Genomic DNA, 21465 nt, shown 5'->3' with positions numbered 1-21465 from the left:
CTAAATGAGCTCCAAAGACAGATGCAAGCTGTGGCTATCAGCTCTAACACCAGAGAGGGGCATGAAATGCTAACACTGCTGCTGCAGCCACCAAGAATCCTGTGTGCAAGCACAGGTCACTATCCACACCCCCCCGGGAGCCTGCACAGCCTGCCAGAGTCCTGTGATCCAGGAACAACATCCCCAGGAGAACACACGGCATGCCTCAGGCTGTTGCAATGTTACACCAGACTCTGCAGCTGCAGGCTCGCCCTCCCTCCCCATTGGCCTGAATGAGCAAGAGCACACTAATCAGCCACTGCTTTAACCCTGTCCAGTCTGGTCAGAAACAGAAGCCTGAGGGCAACATACATGCAGAGGTGGGCCAAAACCAAAGCTGAAACCCAGGAGCTGTGTGAACAAAGAGAAAGGGAAATTTCTCTGTGCAGCCTCAGGAGTAGCAGATTAAATCCCCACAATCAACTTGATGTACCTGTATCAGTGGAATGTCTGAATAGACAACGAATCAACCCAAAATTGAGGTGGTGGACTTTGGGAGCAACTATACAGTTGGGGTTTGCTGTCTGCAACTGATTTGTTTCTGATTTTTATGTTTATATTAGTATAGTTTTTAGCACTTGTATTCATTGGTGGATTTGTTTACTGGTTTGGTTGCTCTCTTTCTTTTATTACTCTTTATTTTTTTATTTTAATAATTATTTTATTTATTATTTTTTTCTCCTTTTTCTTCTGAGCCAAGTGGCTGACAGGGTCTTGGTGCTTTGGCTTGGTGTCAGGCTTAAGCCTCTGAGGTGGGAGAGCAGAGTTCAGGACACTGGACCACCAAAGACTTCCCGGCCCCACCTGATATCAATCCGTGACAGCTCTCCCAGAGCTCTCTGTCTCAACGCTAAGACATAGCTCCACTCAACAGCCAGCAAGCTCCAGTGCTGGATGTCACATGCCAAACTACTAGCAAAATAGGAACACAACCTCACCCATTAGCAGAGAGGCTATCTAAAGTCATACTAAGTTCACAAACACCCCCAAACACACCACCGGATGCAGCCCAGCCCACCAGAAAGATAAGATCCAGCTTCATCCACCAGAACACAGGTACCAGCCCCCTCTACCAGGAAGCCTACACAAGCCATGGAACCAACCTTACCCATGGGGGCAGCCACCAAAAACAAGGGGAACTACAAACCTGCAGCCTGAAAAAAGGAGACCCCAAACAGAGTAAGTTAAGCAAAATGAGAAGACAGAGAAATATGCAGTAGATGAAGCAGCAAGGTAAAAACCCACCAGACCAAAGAAATGAAGAGGAAGTAGGCAGTCTACCTGAAAAAGAATTCAAAGTAATGATAGTAAAAATTATCCAAAATCTTGGAAATAGAATGTAGAAAATATAAGAAATGTTTAAGAAGGAACTAGAAGAACTAAAGAGCAAACAAACAATGATGAACAGTGCAACAAATGAAATTAAAAACTCCCTAGAAAGAATCAGTAGCAGAATGACTGAGGCAGAACAACGGATAAGTGACCTGGAAGATAAAATAATGGAAAAAAACTACTGCAGACTGGAATAAAGAAAAAAGAATGAAAAGAATTGAGGACAGTCTCAGAGACCTCTGGAACAACATTAAATGCACCAACATTCAAATGATAGGGGTCCCAGAAGAAGAAGAGAAAAAGAAAGGGACTGAGAAAATATTTGAAGAGATTATAGTTGAAAACTTCCCTAATATGGGAAAGGAAATACTTAATCAAGACCAGGAAGGGCAGAGAGTCCCACACAGGATAAATCCAAGGAGAAACACGTCAAGACACATATTAATCAAACTATCAAAAATTAAATACAAAGAAAAAATATTAAAAGCAGCAAGGGCAAAGAAACAAATAATAACACGGGAATCCTCATAAGGTTAACAGCTGATCGTTCAGCAGAAACTCTGCAAGCTAGAAGGGAGTGGCAGCACATATTTAAAGTGATGAAAGGGAAAAACCTAGAGCCAAGATTATTCTACCCAGCAAGGATCTCACTCAGATTCGATGGAGAAAGTAAAAATTTTACAGACAAGCAGAAGTTAAGAGAATTCAGCACCACCAAACCAGCTTTAAAACAAATGCTAAAGGAACTTCTCTAGGCAGGAAATACAAGAGAAGGAAAAGACCTACAAAAATAAAACCCAAAACAATTAAGAAAATGGTCATAGGAACATACATATCGATAATTACCTTATATGTAAATGTACTAAATGCTCCAACCAAAAGATATAGACTGGCTGAATGGATACAAAAACAAGACCCATATATATGCTGTCTTGCTCTGAAGAGACCCACTTCAGACCTAGGGACACACACAGACTGCAAGTGAGGGGATGGAAAAGATACTCCATGCAAATGGGAATCAAAAGAAAGCTGGAGTGGCAATTCTCATATCAGACAAAATAGACTTTAAAACAAAAACTATTACAAGACACAAAGAAGGACACTACATAATGATCAAGGGATCAATCCAAGAAGATAGAACAATTGTAAATATTTATTCACCCAACATAGGAGCACCTCAGTATATAAGGCAAATGCTAACAGCCATAAAAGGGAAAATTGACAGTAACACAACAATAGTAGGGGAATTTAACACCCCACTTCCACCAATGGACAGATCATGCAAAATGAAAATAAATAAGGAAACACAAGCTTTAAATGACACATTAAACAAGATGAACTTAATTGATATTTATAACACATTCCATCCAGAAACAACAGAATACACTTTCTTCTCCAGTGCTCGTGGAATATTCTCCAGGATAGATCATATCTTGGGTCACAAATCAAGCCTTGGTAAATTTAGAAAGTTGAAATATTATCAAGTATCTTTTCCGAACACAATGCTATAAGACTACATATCAATTACAAGAAAAAAAATCTGGAAAAAATACAAACACAAGGAGGCTAAACAATACACTACTAAATAAAAAACCAAGAGATCAGTGAAGAAATCGAAGAGGAAATCAAAAAATACCTAGACACAAATAACAATGAAAACACAATGACCCAAAATATATGGGTTGCAACAAAAGCAGTTCTAAGAGGGAAGTTTATAGCAAAACAATCCTACCTCAAGCAATAAGAAACATCTCGGGCATCCCTGGTGGTGCAGTGCTTAAGAGTCCGCATGCCAATGCAGGGGACACAGGTTCGTTCCCCGGTCTGGGAAGATCCCACATGCCACGGAGCGGCTCGGCCCGTGAGCCATGGCTGCTGAGCCTGCGCGCCCGGAGCCGGTGCTCCACAATGGGAGAGGCCACAACAGTGAGAGGCCCATGTACGGCAAAAAAAAAAAGAAAAGAAATAAGAAACATCTCAAATAAACAATGTAACTTTACACCTAAAGCAATTAGAGAAAGAAGAACAAAAAAAACCCCAAAGTTAGCAGAAGGAAAGAAATCATAAAGATCAGATCAGAAATAAATGAAAAATAAATGAAGAAAACAATAGCAAAGATCAATAAAACTAACAGCTGGTTCTTTGAGACGTTAAACAAAATTGATAAACCACTAGCCAGACTCATCAAGAAAAAAAGGGAGAAGACTCAAATCAACAGAATTAGAAATGAAAAAGAAGTAACAACTGACACTGCAAAAATACAAAGAATCATGAGAGATTACTACAAGCAACTATATGCCAATAAAATGGACAACCTGGAAGAAATAGAAAAAATTTTTTAAAAGCACAACCTTCTAAGACTGAACCAGGAAGAAATAGAAAAAGTAAACAGACCAATCACAAGCACTGACATTGAGACTGTGATTAAAAATCTTCAAACAAACAAAAGCCCAGGACCAGATGGCTTCACAAGGGAACTCTCAAACATTTAGAGAAGAGCTAACACATATCCTTCTCAAACTCTTCCAAAATATAGCAGAGGGAGGAACACTCCCAAACTCATTCTACGAGGCCACCATCACCCTGATACCAAACCAAAGATGCCACAAAGAAAGAAATTTACAGACCAATATCACTGATGAATATAGATGCAAAAACCCTCAAAAAATACTAGCAAACAGAATCCAGCAGCACATTAAAAGTAACATACACCATGATCAAGTGGTGTTTATCCCAGGAATGCAAGGGTTCTTCAATATACGCAAATCAATCAATGTGATACACCACACTAACAAACTGAAGGATAAAAACCGTATGATCATCTCAAGAGATGCAGAAAAAGCTTTCCACAAAATTCAACACCCATTTATGACAAAAATTCTCCAGAAAGTAGGCATAGAGGGAACTTACCTCAACATATTAAAGGCCATATATGAAAAACCCACAGCCAACATCATCCTCAATGGTGAAAAACTGAAATCATTTCCTCTAAAATCAGGAAAAAGACAAGGATACCCATGCTCACTACTATTTTTCAACGTAGTTTTGGAAGTTTTAGCCACAGCAATCAGAAACGTAAAGGAAATAAAAGGAATCCAAATCAGAAAAGAAGAAGTAAAACTGTCACTGTTTGCAGGTGAGATGATACTAAACATAGAGAATCCTAAAGATGCTACCAGAAAACTACTAGAGCTAATCAATGAATTTGGTAGAGTAGCAGGATACAAAATTAATGCACAAAAATCTCTTGCATTCTTATATACTAATGATGAAAAATCTGAAAAAGAAATTAAGGAAACACTCCCATTTACCACTGCAACAAAAAGAATAAAATAACTGGGAATAAACCTACCTAAGGAGACAAAAGACCTACATGCAGAAAAGTATAAGGCAGTGATGAAAGAAATTAAAGATGATACAAACAGATGGAGAGATAAACCATGTTCTTAGGATGGAATAATCAACATTGTGAAAATGACTATATTACCCAAAGCAATCTACAGATTCAGTGCAATCCTTATCAAACTACCAATGGCATTTCTCACAGAACTAGAACAAAGAGTTTCACAATATGTATGGAAACACAAAAGACCCCAAATAGCCAAAACAATCTTCAGAAAGAAAAACGGAGCTGGAGGAATCAGGCTCCCTGACTTTAGACTATACTACAAAGCTACAGTAATCAAGACAGTATGGTACTTGCAGAAAAGCAGAAATATAGATCAATGGAACAGGATAGAAAGCACAGAGATAAACCCACACACACGGCCAACTTATCTTTGATAAAGGAGGTAAGAATATACAGTGGAGAAAAGAGAGCCTCTTCAATAAGTGGTGCTGGGAAAACTGGACAGCTGCATGTTAAGGAATGAAATTAGAACACTCCGTAACATCATAGACAAAAATAAACTCAAAATGGATTAGAGACCTAAATGTAAGTCAGACACTATAAAACTCTTAGAGGAAAATATAGGCAGAACACTCTATGACATAAATCACAGCAAGATCCTTTTTGACCCACCTCCTAGAGAAATGGAAATAAAAACATAAACAAATGGGACCTAATGAAACTTAAAAGCTTTTGCACAGCAAAGGAAACCATAAACACTACCAAAAGACAACCCTCAGAATGGGAGAAAACATTTGCAAACGAAGCAACTGACAAAGGATTAATCTCCAAAATATACAAGCAGCTCATGCAGTTCAATATCAAAAAACAAACAACCCAATCCAAGAATGGGCAGAAGATCTAAATAGACATTTCTCCAAAGACGATATACAGATTGCCAACAAACACGTGAAAGGATGCTCATCATCACTAATCATTAGAGAAATGCTGATCAAAACTACAATGAGGTATCACCTCACACTGGTCAGAATGGCTATCTTAATAAAATCTTCAAACAATAGATGCTGGAGAGGGTGTGGAGAAAAGTGAATCCTCTTGCACTGTTGGTGGGAATGTAAATGGATACAGCCACTATGGAGAACAGTATGGAGGTTCCTTAAAAAACTAAAAATAGAACTACCCTATGACTCAGCAATCCCACTACAGGGCATACACGCTGTGAATACCATAATTCAAAAAGAGTCATGTACCACAATGTTCATTGCAGCACTATTTACAATAATCAGGACATGGAAGCAACCTAAGTGTCCACTGACAGATGAATGGATAAGGAAGATGTGGCACATATACACAATGGAATATTACTCAGCCATAAAAAGAAATGAAATTGAGTTATTTGTAGTAAAGTGGATGGACCTAGAGTCTGTCAGACAGAGTGAAGTCAGAAGGAGAAAAACAAATACCATATGCTAACACATATATATGTCATCTTAAAAAAAATATGGTTCTGATGAAGCTAGGGGCAGGACAGGAATAAAGATGCAGATATAGAGAATGGACGTGAGGAAACAGGACAGGGGGAGGTAAGCTGGGACGAAGTACAAGAGTAGCATTGACATATATACACTATCAAATGTAAAACAGATAGTGGGAAGCAGCCACATTAGCACAGGAAGATCAGCTTGGTGCTTTGTGGCCACCTAGAGGGGTGGTATAGGGAGGATTGGAGGGAGATACAAGAGGGAGGGATATGGGGATATATGCATGCATATAGCTGATTCACTTTGTTATACAGCAGAAACTAACACAACATTGTAAAGCAATTATACTCCAATAAAGATGTTTAAAAAAAGATGATGCATTACTTAAAGCAATGTCCTTGCATTTTACAGGGTTTAGTTTGCTGAAATCTGTAACTTGGGGAGATAGACTTTAAAACTTACATGACAGTAAATCTTCATAAAGATCTTGATAACCAGTAAATCAAAATCTTTATTTACCAACGTAAACAAAAAAGAAAAACGAAATATGCAAGAGTTATCTGAAATGATGTGAGGACAGAGGATTAAATCGAACATTATGGTGAATAATTTATTCCCTTAGAAATATGTTTTAACGTGCAACAGCTGTAAGTACTCAAAACTCAAATGTTGTACTTTAAAGTTAGGGCTCTCAGGTGACAGATAAAACCACCAACTTATTCATGATTTATTCTAATCCCTTTACATAAGACTGCAAATGGGAACATGAACATGGTATAAGAAAACTGACCCAGACTGTACCACTATAGATTAATTCAGATGACTGGTAATTTTACAAAAGATGTAAATGGGTTCAGAAAAGTTGGATAATGTGTTCTTAATCCACATTTAGTTGATACCAAAGAATATACCAGAAAAACAGAATATACCATCTTTGTCATTGTTATATCTGTCTTGTTAGGTTCATCTAACAATTTGGGCATCGGGTGGTATGATACCAAGTAATTTATAGGTAAATTTTTATTCTATTTTGTCATTGTCTTTGTTTGGAATAATATTAATTATGATGTCATTTTTATTTAAATCAGAGGATTACTGTTTCCAGGCATCTATTCTTCTGCCTAGGCTCAGGTCATTTGTATAAACAGCCTACAAAATGAAGTCCCCAGGGTCTGTTCCTGTTCAGCTACCCTGATTTCTGCCCTACAATTAACCACAGGAAGGTGAATATACAGCACTGAGAATGAAGCCAGCCAAGGGCTCACCGTCAGGTGATTTTAGACATTGAACTTTGGCACAGCAATTAAATTCAATCACCTGGATCCAGATTACCAGTCACCTATTCAGATTCATGGCTCTGTTTACACAGTGAAAACTCACAACTATAAGGCCACAATCGAGGTTGCTGTAGCAAATTTAGTCAACAACACACAGATAGTCACAGTGAAGAGTCATCCAGTAGTCAACTCTTGCCCAAGGCCTTAGAGGTCATTAATGGCTGACCCAGATAAGAACCAAGCTTTCCATACCTAAGTACAGGACTCTCTCCAGCCAATCTTTAATGATGAGAAGAGTGTAGCTCTGAAAGAGAATTTTTGCATATATTTTTATATATTTATATAAAAATATATATGATTACTTATTTTTAAATATTTGCATATATTTTTCTGAGTTCTAGGGCATATTTAAATAACCCTGCTTAATGAACCCTGGTTGAAATTTCAAGGATCTTGGTTCACTTTGAAACTGTAAGTTATTTATAAATCTTAAAAGTACTGAGCTAGACTAACATTCTTTTGTTTATTTAAGAAAAGGGAGGACAAATAGCCATAAACCTCAAGTTGTTAATGCCGAGGAACTGGGTCATATAAATCAAGGACACAAAATATATCAAATGCCCACAACTTCAGGCAGTAGCAAATTTTATATGCTGAAAAGCTTAAACGTATAAGGCAACAAAGACAGGATAAATAAGAAAAAAAGTGGAGGTGATAAATTTTTCCTATAAAACTCTTCTAAATTACCCTTTTTTATGACACATCTTGGCTTATTTAGATACACCAGGATGACTAAGTTATTCTTTCAAAAAGCTGTTTATGTATCCAAATACTATTTTCTACCCGCAAGAAAGCAGTTTGCAGCTCTTAGCACTCAGGGAATTAGTGACTGAACAATCCCCTTCAGAGTGCTGCTCACTGAACTTGTTAAAGGATCAAACCTTGTGGTACAAAGCAGCTTAATTACTAATGTTATCCATCTTACACTAGAAGGAAAAAAAGAACTCCCTCTTTAATGTCATTTTTTAGTGTTTATTCTATGTCACAAAATATTAGACCTTAAAGTCCCCATCTGGTTGCCAATAGCAGAGACCTCCTGCCAAGTGTATTATGTTGTCAAATAATCAAACAACAAACTTTTATTATGCTAAATCACTGGAATCTGGAGTAGTTTCCTATAGCCACTACTGTTACTTACCCTGACTTAACGCACAGAGGAACATTTCTTTTTTTTCAAATTGGCAGTTTTTTCCATGGGGTAGACATTATATATAATTTTTTTTACCAATACTCTATTCTCCTTCTGTACACCTAGAAGATATGATTATTGGCTTCCTTGAAATTGAGGAAACCTGACCAATAAATTGCGAGTAAAAGTTATGCGTGGTTGAGTCTGTGGAAATGTCATGTTCAATAATCCAAGCTCTGCTTTCCCATGCTGAGTGATGAGAGGGCTTGTGCTCTAGATGGTGCAACTGCAACATAGCACAGCCCCCACTGGCTTGGGCTCCTGAGTAACTGAACGAGTGAGTCCCAAACCAGCAATGCATATATAATTGGAACAGGAAATAAGTTTTTACTGGGGTAAGCCACTGAGATTTTGAGTAAGCCACTGAGATTTTGAGTTTGTTTGTTAGTTCAGTACAACCTACCCTATTCTGACTAATGTATGACATACTGGCTAGAATATGTATATGATGGATATATATATGTGTATATATACACATATATATGTATATATAGATATATATGTATGTGTATATATACACATACATGCATGGCTATATGTATATGCATATATATACATATGCATGTATAAATTTCCACATATATGTATATACACATGTAAGAGATGTATTAGAATACGTGTGTGTATATATGTACATATACACACATACACACATATGATTACTAAATTGTAGCTTGAGAAATTTTCATGACATAGTGGAACTTTATTTTAGAGAAAGTGTTCTTAATTATGCCTTTAAAAGAAAGTGATTTTTAGCAATTAAGTCATTTTTTTATAACACCATGCCAAAAAGCAAACCATATACTCCATGACCTTTGCTGGAGGTTCTGCAAGGTGCTAATCACAACACTTGTCCTCTCTTCATTCTAAACAGTATGAAAAATAAACACAGGAAATGGGCAGAATTATGGATCTCAAAATATTAGCTTTTTCACCCTACAAAATGATCAAAATGGATCTTCTACTCCATACCACCTAACATGAAGTGACTCGTCCATCTACTTGCAGGGAGAGCAGCTGAAGGACCGTGGGCTTCCCCATGCAGAGACGAAAAGCCCTGCTCCAGAGAGCTTAATGTATGGAACAGTAGCTTCATGAAGCTAAGCGCAATATGATATACTGAATTGGATCCTGGTACAGGAAAATGTCATTAGTGGGAAAACTGCTGAAATCTGAAAGAAGTCTGGAATTTAGTTGATTGTAATGTATAAGTATTAATTTCTTAGTTTTGATAAATATACCATTGTTATATAAAGTAAGAGACACTGGAATAAAAGGTTTATGAAGATTCTCTATCCCACCCTTGCAGCTCTTCTGTAAATCTAAAATTATTTCAAAATTTGGAAATTTAAAGGAAAAATATATTTCTTCTACAAGCTAGGGGACACAGTAGAAAAGAAATGGCTAATAGTTTTGAAACCAAAAAGCACTGGATTTAAATACCAAACATGCCACTTTCTACCCAGATTCTCTAAAGTAAAATATCTAAGTCTCACTTTGCTTATCTGTATAACTATGATAATAGAGCTTACATACAATATGGTTGAGATTTAAATGACATAAAATATACAAAATAGTTCCTGGGATGCAGTAGGGCATCTCTACAAACAGATTCTACATTCTCTAAAAAAGTGAGTTTGGTAAAAAGTAGGATAGCTTGAAACTATGACAATAAGGATGGAGACCGGAACAGGTATCATTGTGAGATGTAAAGACATACATCTGGGAGGGGTCTTTGCTGAAAGGTATGCACTTTCTTCACATTTGTATGCATACTGAATTGTGGTCACAGCTACAGTCCCAGAGTGCCTTTCACTCAGGGTATTTCTACCTTTCTGTCACTGCTCATGGCACCATAGAAACACTTAAAAGATGCACTCTCCTGGCAGTGTCAAGACTTATTGGAAGACACAATTCAGCTGATTGTAAATGGTAGCTTCTTTTTATGTTTTTGTTTACTTTCTGTTGCACAACCACAGGCAACTCACACAAAATGAGTTTGCTGGTCATTGCTTTAGGACTTTCAGCATCCCCTTTTAAGACAGAACACATTCAAGAATAAGACTGCTAAAAAATTGTGCTCTTCTAGCAGGTTGAATAGAAGGCCTTTAATCTACCCAAATCAATGCACATCAGTGGCTTCTGAGCTCAAATTCCAAGCAACTGGCAAACGTATACACGACAACTCAGTGACCAGAACCAATTCTAGGAGCACTGATTACAGTGGTGATAGCTTGTAATAAATACAAGAGCTCTTAGGGAAAGGTTTCAAAACCTTATAAAACCAACTAATGATGTAATGATATTTTGTTTTGTTTAATTACCATTCATAATGCAATGTAATTAAACTCAGTGACAGGAGGATAAGAGTACCAAGATATAGACAATTAAGTTAATCACAACATATGTAAGATATATTCAGGCACCACATAAGTCCTCTGACAGGAAGGATCTAAGCATTTTTCTTACGTTTATACAGAATAAAAATTACAAAGTTTCCATATTCTAAGCAATAGGATAAACTGCCAAAGACAGTGTTTCTAAAACTTGTATACTAACATTAACTGACTTTACAGAATTGGATTTAAGAGTCCAAGCATTGGGGCTTCCCTGGTGGCGCAGTGGTTGAGAGTCCGCCTGCCGATGAAGGGGACACGGGTTCGTGCCCCGGTTCAGGAAGATACCACATGACGCAGAGCGGCTGGGCCCGTGAGCCATGGCCGCTGAGCCTGCGCGTCCGGAGCCTGTGCTCTGCAACGGGAGGGGCCACAACAGTGAGAGGCCCGCGTACCGCAAAAAAAAAAAAAAAAAAAAAGAGTCCAAGCATTATTTCCTCTAGTTCAGATGCTTAGAGAAGACCTGGGTGAGAAAAAAGAAAGAATATTGAAGAGTAAGCATAATTATTTATTTTAAAAATTGATTTGCAGCTCATTATGTATTCAGGATAATAATCATTTATTGGGTATATAATGCAACTATCTATTCCCAAGTCTGCAGCATTTCTTTTACCTTTGTTATAATATTTTTGGACATGCAAATTTTAAAATTTTAATTTCAACACATTTATCAATCTTTTCATATGGCTTATGTTTTGTGCCATATTCAAGAATACCTTCCCTACCATGTTGCAACCATATATTCTTCTAATAAAGATTTATTTGTTCATATCTAAATCCTTAGTCTCTGAAGTTCATTTTTATGTTTTGGGTGAAGTTGGGACCTAATTTTGCTTTTCCAAGGAAATTCACTGACCCAACACCATTTTTTGAATAGATTATCCTTTTCTTACTGTTTTGAAACACTATATTTATCATTTATATATCTTTTATATATTTATATATATTTATATAGCATTTATACTTAATTATATAATTAGAAGCTGTATTGTATTATGTTACAAATTTATATTTCTATGTCATTTATATATCTATCATTTATATATCAACTATGTCATTGATATCAAGTCCTTATACATTCACATATGTACTTTACAATTCTCTTCTCCATTACATGTCTATTCTTTCATTAATACATAACTGTTTTAATTCCTATAACTGTATAATAAATCTTGGTATAGTGTAGCCCAACCATTCTTCAAATGTGTCTTGGCTTTTCATATTCTTTTGGTCTTCTGTATTAGTTTAGAATTAGACAGATTTCCTTGAATTTCCTGAAGGTTTCCAATCTTTCCTTAGGGGCTATTTTAGATGTTAGGATCCTCCTTCAACACTCTGGTAGTTTACAACTGTGCTTTAGCCTTGATTTCCAACTTATGTAGAACCTTAAGATCAGCCAGAGGGAGAATTAGAAACTTCTCAGGTCTTTCCTGGGGATGCACAAAACATTGCATGTGTGTTTGGCCTTCTAGATCCCCAGAAATATGTCAGAGCTTTTTAAAGCCCCTTATGGACTTCTCATTCCCCATATTTTCCTTAAATATTTTAGCCAAATTTTTGCTTGCCCCTACTAGAACCAATGTCTATGACAGCTGGGACAGGCACTGCTGATTGTCCTGAGGATAGGGATCTCCTTACTGAGAGAGACTTGAGTCAGGTCAAACAATGATACGTTTTCTCGGGAAAGCTCATCGAATGCAGGCCATCTGATGAAAATTCTCTGGAGATGGAACTTTTGGCGGCAGTTCCAAACTCTTTCTGTTCCCTCCAGTAGCTGCTAGGCAGCTGGTTTTAACGGCAACCATGTTTCTGAGACTGCTGGTCTTCAAAGCTACTGAGAAGCTGAGGAGAGAGGAATGGAAAGAGGAAAGTTAAAACACCGCAAAGCTTGCTGTTCTTACCAAAAGTCAGCTGTTTTTCTTGCACAAATTCTCCCCACATTGTTACAAGCCTTTGGTTTATTAACAGAGTGTTTAAAAAGTTGATTTTGACAATTTTGGCCAATATTCTTGTTGTTTTCTGGAAGAATGGATTTTCAGAGGTCTTAACTCTGTATTATGGATGTTTGTGTTTCCCCCATCCACATGTTGAAGCCCTAGTCCCCGATGTAATAGTATTAAAATGTAAGGACTTTGGGAGGTAATTAGGTTTAGATGAGGTCATGAGGGTGGAACCCCCATTTTGGGATTAGTGCCCTCATAAGAAAAGACATAAGAGAGCTTGCTTCCTCTCTCTCCACTGTATGAGGATATAGCAAGAAGGTGGCCACCTACAAGAGAGTCCCCAGCAGAACCTGACCATGCTAGTATCTTGATCTTGGACTTCAAAGTCTCCAGAAGTGTGATAAATAGACGTCTGTTGTTTAAGCCACCCAGTCTATGGTATTTTGCTATAATAGCCCAATCTAATTAAGACATTATCATTCTGGAAGTTCTCTATTTTTCCATATATTTAACAGTCATAAGTGCTTCATTTTGGGGGAAATTTCTTCTCATGCTCTTTGCCCAATCTGCTATAATACTAGATTTTCTTATTGGACTGGAACTGATTTTTTATATTAAGTATATGTAAACTGTGCCATATTTTTTTTGCTGAAATTCTCTCAGTTTACCATTTGCTTATATTATAATTTTGGTACACACAGATTTTTTTTATGAAGTCCAATATATCAATACCTACCACTATATTTTTCATCATATTAGGAAGAGTTAGAATTCATTACATTTTTCTGGTTATTTAATGATTTCATTTTTTATATCAAACTTTTGCATTCATCTAGAATTAATTTTGGCGTATGTTATAGTGGGAAAATCAACTTGGTTTTTGTCCCAAAACATCAATTTTCCCAACAGAATTTACTAATAATCTATTTCACCCCTTGTTGGTTTGTGATACTCCATTTATAACACATTAAATCTCTAAATATAATTCTTATATATAATAAAAACATTTTCTCACTTATGTCTTCTGAACTCTGGTCATATTCCTACTCTTGATCCAACATTACATTATCTTGGTATTTTGCTGCTTGTTACTATATTTTAATATTTGGTTATTAACTTTAAATTAATATGCAATGTAAAGAGCTAACACTAGATGAAAAATAGTCTTTGGAGTACAGCCTTCCTCTCTTTGCTCCTGCAGTTCTTAAATCCTTATTCAACTTTCAACAGAGATATTGCCTCCTATAAGGAGACTTTCCTAAGTTCTTATTTTCCTCCTTCTGGGATGGGTTAGGTGTCTTCCTCTATGCTGTTTCTCCTTATTCTCATAATGTCCCATGCACATCTTTGTTATGGCATATTTGGGGTACACTGCACTGTGAGGGTTGAGTTTTCTGCTATTTATACCACTGGACTGTGGTAAACTCTTTGCGGGCAGAGACTGTGTTCTGTATCCATGATGCCAAATGGTTTCTGGCCATATTAAAAGATCAACAAATTTTCCTTGAAAAAAAATGAATAAATGACATCAACTGAACTTTCCCCTGATGTGGACAATAGGGAGACAGAAATCTGGCAAACAATTAAAGCATCATTATCATTCTAGGACTTATTACAAATAAATACACTATAGTAATTTTAAATACAAACACCTAGATATGATTCAATAAGTCTTGATTTTGAATATTCTTATTCTGCTTTAATACAAAATTTGACTATCATCATTAGATATTCAAAAGCTGTGGTTTGTATGCAGTTCTCAGTCATTAGCAGTTAAAATGCCCCTTGCAGTTTTTCCTACTGCCAACTCTATTTGCTTTTTAAATCAAATCAATTTAAATCAAGCACCTACAGAATATCTGCTAATCCCAGGAGGTTCTGAAAGTCTCAACCCTTGTTACTTGCACTTGAAAAAATTGCTTTGCTGCACGCACCTAGCTTCAGCTGTCACAAGAGAGGTATGACCATTGGATATACATTAACAACCTCCACAGACCTTCTAGGACAGGGGTCCCCGACCCCCGGGCCACAGACCACTACTAGTCCATGGCCTGTTAGGAACCAGGCCCCACAGCAGGAGGTGAGCAGCGGGCAAGCGAGCAAAGCTTCCTCTGTATTTACAGCCGCTCCCTATCGCTGGCATTACCGCTTGAGCTCCGCCTCCTGTCAGATCAGTGGAAGCATTAGATTCTCATAGGAGCGCGAACCCTACTGTGAACTGTGCATGCGAGGGATCTAGGATGCATACTCCTTATGAGAATCTAATGCCTGATGATCTGAGGTGGAGCTGAGGCAGTGATGCTAGCTCTGGGGAGCGTCTGCAAATGCAGCTTATCATTAGCAGAGAGGTTTGACTGCTCAGAGAACATAATAAATCAATTGCTTGCAGACTCATGTCAAACCCTATCAGTGAGTGGCAAGTGAAAACAAGCTCAGGATTCCCACTGATTCTGCATTATGGTGAGTTGTATAATTATTTCATTATTTATTACAATGTAATAATAATAGAAATAAAGTGCACAATAAATGTAATGCGCTTGAATCATCCTGATACCATCCCCCCCTCCCCTGGTCCGTGGAAAAACTATCTTCCAAGAAGCTGGTCCCTGGTGCCAAAAAGGTTGGGGACTGCTATTCTAGGACAAGGAGTTTCCAATTAGAGATTTCTCAGGAAGCTAAGTTGTACTCCACCAGATAGTTAACAAAAGAAACAGTTGGTTTCCTTGGTAACAGCTACAGACTTTTACATTTTGAACCAGAGTTGCATCTCAGCATCAGATGTAACAAGCTTATTAAATAGGCCACACCTTTTGTAAGAATTTTAAAAAATTTAAATATCTAGAGGGAATGTTTACTGTTTTCGAATAAAAATATTGAAAGATTTAAAATAGCCTCTGAGAAACCAAAAATAAAGCCAGCATTCAGCCTATCCAATCTATTGAACTGTGTCAAAATAATTTTGGAATAAGCCAAGGTATAAATAAACATACAAATACATACACTGTAAGAAAGGCAGATAATTGTGGTAGAGCAAAAACAGTTGGATATACTGGCATAAATAATAAGTGCCAGCTGACAGCCAGAATGGAGCTAGAATATCTGTAAAAATTTAGCTGTAAACTATGCACACAAAGAAGACAATCATTTAAAGAAGACTCAAATTTGCAAAGCTAATTGAACTGGAACACTTATGAATATTTTATTAATCCGGTCTAAGACAACATGTACAATATGGACAAATGTTTCTGCAGTTCATGTTAATTTAACGAGCTCACCTTGAAGAACCCTCATTGATTACTTAGAGTACTCAAGGCTCCCTTAAACTTTTTGATCCTCAGCAATGTGGCTTTTGCACCATCTGTTTATGGTTAAACATGACATTGCAATATTTCAAACTTGTCATTCTCCCTCAGGAGCAAATGGAACTCACTGCAAGCATCAGAACTCCCTGCACTCACCAGCCACATGGGAGCTTGGAGCAAAGAGGATAGGGCAACACAGCTGAGAAAGCAACTGATTTGGCTGGAAGATACGACTATAGGTTATAACACAGCTCAACAGTGAGGAAAAGAATAAAAAATCTGCTTTTGTACTCAGTGTAGTCAGGTCCTAAGAATTAAAATCTCTATTTATTCTCACTTTCCAAGTAGGATTTCAAAGTTTTGATTTTCGTAAAAAGGAAATGTTATAAATGTTTAATTGTGTTAACGAATAAGGAATGATTATATTCTAGCTAATGCTAAATCATAAAGTTCTTTATCTTATTATTAGTGCCAGCATGTGTGAGATAATCACATCTTTACCTTCAGATAACACGATTTTTATTGGGCATGAGTAATCTTGCCTCATCCCCCAACTCCCTAGAGAAAAAGAATTTCCTATTCAAAGGACTGAAATCCCCCTTTATGCAGAAGTCACTCTTTATGAAGTAAGCATTGGTATACCCAGAAATTTCTTGTTCAAATGCAATAGCCCTGAAAACAGAGCATATCAAGGTTTAGAGATCTTTAACACAAGTGTAGATTGGTTTATTGGTGTTTTGTTTGTTTTTTGCTTCAGGGGAATTGTGAAAAGAGAATTCTGAGGCTGTGGAAGGCCTAGGCAATTAAGATTTCACCAAATAACTACCTGTCAACTTAGAATGCTGGGATCAATGCAGAGGGGGAGTGGGACACACTGGCCATGAATACTTTGATGGGATCGAAAAGAGATTCACTTTGTTATAAAGCAGAAACTAACACACCATTGTAAAGCAATTATACTCTAATAAAGAAGTAAAAAAATAAAAAAAAGAAAAGACAGACACAAGCCCATAGCTTCTCAAACAGCCCTTATCTTTCCTGTAGGTCTCTGCACTTGCTACTCCCTTGAAACCTTCTACTCTTCTGTCCCAATTCCGTCCCCACCTCTCTACCTGGCTACTGCCTATTCAACATTTGGGTCTTAGCATAAATGCTACTTTTTCTGCGCAAGCCTTTTCTGGCTCCTAAGATTAGGATGCTCTCGTGGAATACTGAAATTTTCCATTTTTGCATATATCAAATGCTAATTAATTATTTGTCCAATTATATTTTAATGTCATCTTCCCAAATGGACTAAGGCATCATCATGGCAGGGCCATGATTCTCTTACTTACCGTTCTTTCCCAGCCCCTAACATACTATAAACACTTCAAAAATATATGTGGACTGATTGGCTTTTTGGTGCAATGCATATGCATGCAGTAATCTTGGAAGTGGAGCATTACAGCAGCAAGTTCTCATGGCAGTAAGGGTAATGGATATCCAGGTGGTAGTGTAAGCCCGGGAAGGATATGGATAGGGATGAAAGGGAAAATAAAAGGAGAAGGAGACAGTCTTTTCAATTTCACAAGGCAAAATACATAGCCTTCTTGAGTTGCACGTTTATAATGTGAACAATGACGCCTACCTTGCAAGGCTGTTATGGGAAGGTGAAGATGCAGTGCAACACCTGGTATACAATAGACAGCCAATAAGTAATAACTCAATGTTAAGTCTGCTAATATTCCCACTACTGTTTCTTAGTTCACATTCTCTCTCTTCCTAGACTATTATAATAACTTTCCAACAGGTCTTCTTGCCGCCAGTGACCCCCGTACACAGCAGCAAGAGGCTATGCGGGCATAGGAAATGATGGCAGGGAGTGAAGGGTGGGGATTAGGAGGCAGTCAATAAAAAGTTTGAGCTAACCCAGAGTGCCCACGTCAGGGAACCGAATCTGAATAATTCACATGTACTTATAAAAACAGGGTCAGAGGAAGAGTGACAATCAACAGAAGATTGTTCATATATCCAGTGAGGCAAAGGGACTTCAGAGAGACCCAGAGAAGCTCTTATATAATCTGATAAAGGAAGAGGAGTAAAAGCACAGACCACACCCTTCTGCCCCATGTAGTCCGCCCCGCAAGCTAAAAATCTGTCAGCGCTACGGGGAAAGGAAAATATGAGATCCACATGGGTCTCAGACTGCAGTTTTATACTGAATGAGACTATGTTTTGCACACAACCGAAAGGCATAGAATCGTCCTTATATGGTCTTAAGAGGTGGGAAAGGGAAGTTTAATTTAGTGCCACTGAAGGCAAAGAGTCTGAAAAACACTAAAACCATTTTAGGTTTATGGCCTCTCAAGTTTGGACTGTTCAAGAACCTAGTAAGAGGGATGATGCAGTCAAAGATGACATTCAGGTCTCTGGCCTGGGAAGTAAGCAGTGATGTCCGAGATGGGGATATAGCAGCTCAGGTATGGACATAGAGGTTTGGGAGTGCACTGCCTGAAAACAGGAGTTGAAGCTTTGTCAGAGGATGTGATGACTCAGGGAGACTAGAACGGAAGGGAGCCAAGAGCAGTCAAAGGAAGAAAAGTAAGTGTAAACAAAAGAAAAGAATGAGAAAGGAATTGTGTTTCTGAAGGAGGGAGAAATACAAAAAAAGGAGGACTGTGGCTCCTGATTCCAATTTCACTTCCATCACAATTGTGCCCATAGCAGACCAGTTGAGCAAGCTGTGCTTTTCTCATTCCCTCCAGGGAGACACAGGATGTTTTTGTTTTTCAAGGAAGTTCTGCAATGTGTACTATAGGCAGGCAAAGTATAATTAACTTTTTTTTTTTTTTGGCTTAGAGCTTCAGAAGTGCCCACTGGTCAGTAAAACGAATGTCCAGGCAAGAAAATACATCATGCATTCCTCCCTTGATGATTCATTGGATGTTCCATGGTACTTAGGTACATCAAAAACTAAATACAGTAATATGCTGCCTCTTCATAAACTGCACTGACCCTAGAGTCATAACTTCACAAGCCAGGAAAAATGATAGCTAGTGTAAATAAAATGCAGTTCTCAAAAGTTCTAAAACATTTTTTCTCAATTTGACAACTCCCAAATGTGAGCTCGTAGGCAGATTTGGTGCTGTGTTCCAGGCCACATGCCCCTCTATCCAACTCACAGGGAAACTTAAATAAAATATATTCAAGATGTATTTGCTGTGAATGCAGAGTAGTTAGAGCTGACCCACTGGCATGAAGATGAGTGTCCAGGGGTCCCCACAGCAAGGGCCCTGCAACACAGGTCCTGGCCTTGGTGTAGTAGGTATGTGGTGGTAACCGCACCTGCCAGAGTCTGGAAATTGGCTCTGGTGGTCTCCTTTAATTCCTGCCGACCCCAGTTCTCCAGGCTTTCTATGCTTCTGTGAGCTATGAATTCTTTTTCTGCCTAAGTTAACAAGATCTGATTGTTGCATAAGAACCCAGACTAATACAACCGCAGTTTAGCTTTTTCTCCCTGGCCGTTGCCCTCAGGGAGCTAGTTCTATATAGTGCTTTAACATAAAATATGAGACTGAAAAGAGACTATATTGATAGGGAGCTCAATAAACACCCATGGTATTTGACCAGAATCCCCTTTCCTCTGCCTCTACTGATGTACCGTCTCATTATGGTTTGCAGATAGACATATGGCCTAAACTACATCAAACATAATATTTCACCATCACTGCATGTCACAGTGATGGAAAGAAAGGGTGGAGGTGTGATCCAAGCCTTGTCAATCAGACTTGAATCTGTGATTATTTTTTTTAATACCAAGACTGTTGAGAGAGGTGAGAGGAGGATAAGAAAAAGTGGTGGGAAAGGAGTGAAGATGGAGCAGATGCTGTTAATGCCTCACTCATGCTACGGATTTCATCACCATTTTCACACAGCTGCATCTCTTTGTTGAAGGACTGTCCTCAGGATGCCAAATTTGCATGTGTACACATATAGCTGAAAGAGCCTGGGAATTTACATATCCCAAGCAGCACCTGTTAATTGGGACAATGCTGAAGGAGATCAACTCCTTCTCCAGAGTCCCACTGAGGGATGGAGCCAAAGTCACCTTCTGTAGGGCTCTGCTTGGTTTCACAAGTTTTCACCTTTGCTTAACTCCCTTCCCTTCCCTGTCTCCAGTCTCCACCCCTTGATGAGATTCTTCCAGGAACACATCTTAATAAATCACTTTCAGGGTCTGCTTCTGGAGAATCTAACCTAAGACACCTGAAAAGCCAGCAGCTCTCTCTTGTTCCTCGCGGATAACAGTGCTTGAGATATAAAGTAAACAAGTGGGTGGATGGATCAAATCTCTGCTTCCAACCACTCCAGCCCCTCCAACAGATGAACTGATACTTTCCCATTCCTGCTAAAGTTAGGCTGAATTTGATTTCTGTTACTTGCAACTAAGAGACATAATTCACCAGGGTGAGGTACAGCGACTTCTTCCCTTGCTCTACTTAACAACAGACCTTGCAGATAAGTGATAGATGTCCATGATATCATAAATCAGCCATATATTCGAAACAAAGTTATCAGAAGGCCACTGTCACGTTCATTGTTCCTTGGATGCCATGTACCCAATTTATGATTTACATTTTCCACTAGAGTTTACCATGTTGTTTCCAGACTTTTCTACAGTACAAACACCAGAAAAATTTCAATCTACCTTGACATATTCCATAATATGTACCATATATATGTTAAGAAAGAAAAAGAGAGGAGAGAACAAAATCTTTCTAACATGCAAATCAACTCCTGTCAGGCCAAGTTTAAAGGCCTTCAATACCTCTTCCTTCTTCCCAAGATAAGGTTCATACTCCTTAAAATGCTCTCAATAGCTTAATTATGTGATGTCGGGTGCAACTATCAATCACATTCTTCCCACTCCACCTCCATAATCCAGTCACAGTGGACACTTTCAGTCCCTTGAGAGACATGCTCTTTCTTGGCCTTGGACCTTTGTTCCTCCTCTTCCTCCACATGCTCATGCTCCAGCTTCGCATTTCACTTGGATTACTCCTTTTTAGGTCTCAGGACTAGGCCAAGACATTACTTCTTCCAGAAAGTTCCACCTCC

The sequence above is a fragment of the Phocoena phocoena genome, chromosome 1 (genome assembly GCF_963924675.1).
Source record: "Phocoena phocoena chromosome 1, mPhoPho1.1, whole genome shotgun sequence".
In the NCBI taxonomy this organism is placed as follows: Eukaryota; Metazoa; Chordata; class Mammalia; order Artiodactyla; family Phocoenidae; genus Phocoena; species Phocoena phocoena.
The sequence above is the reverse complement of the archived record's forward strand: the minus strand, read 5'-3'. Positions refer to the sequence as shown.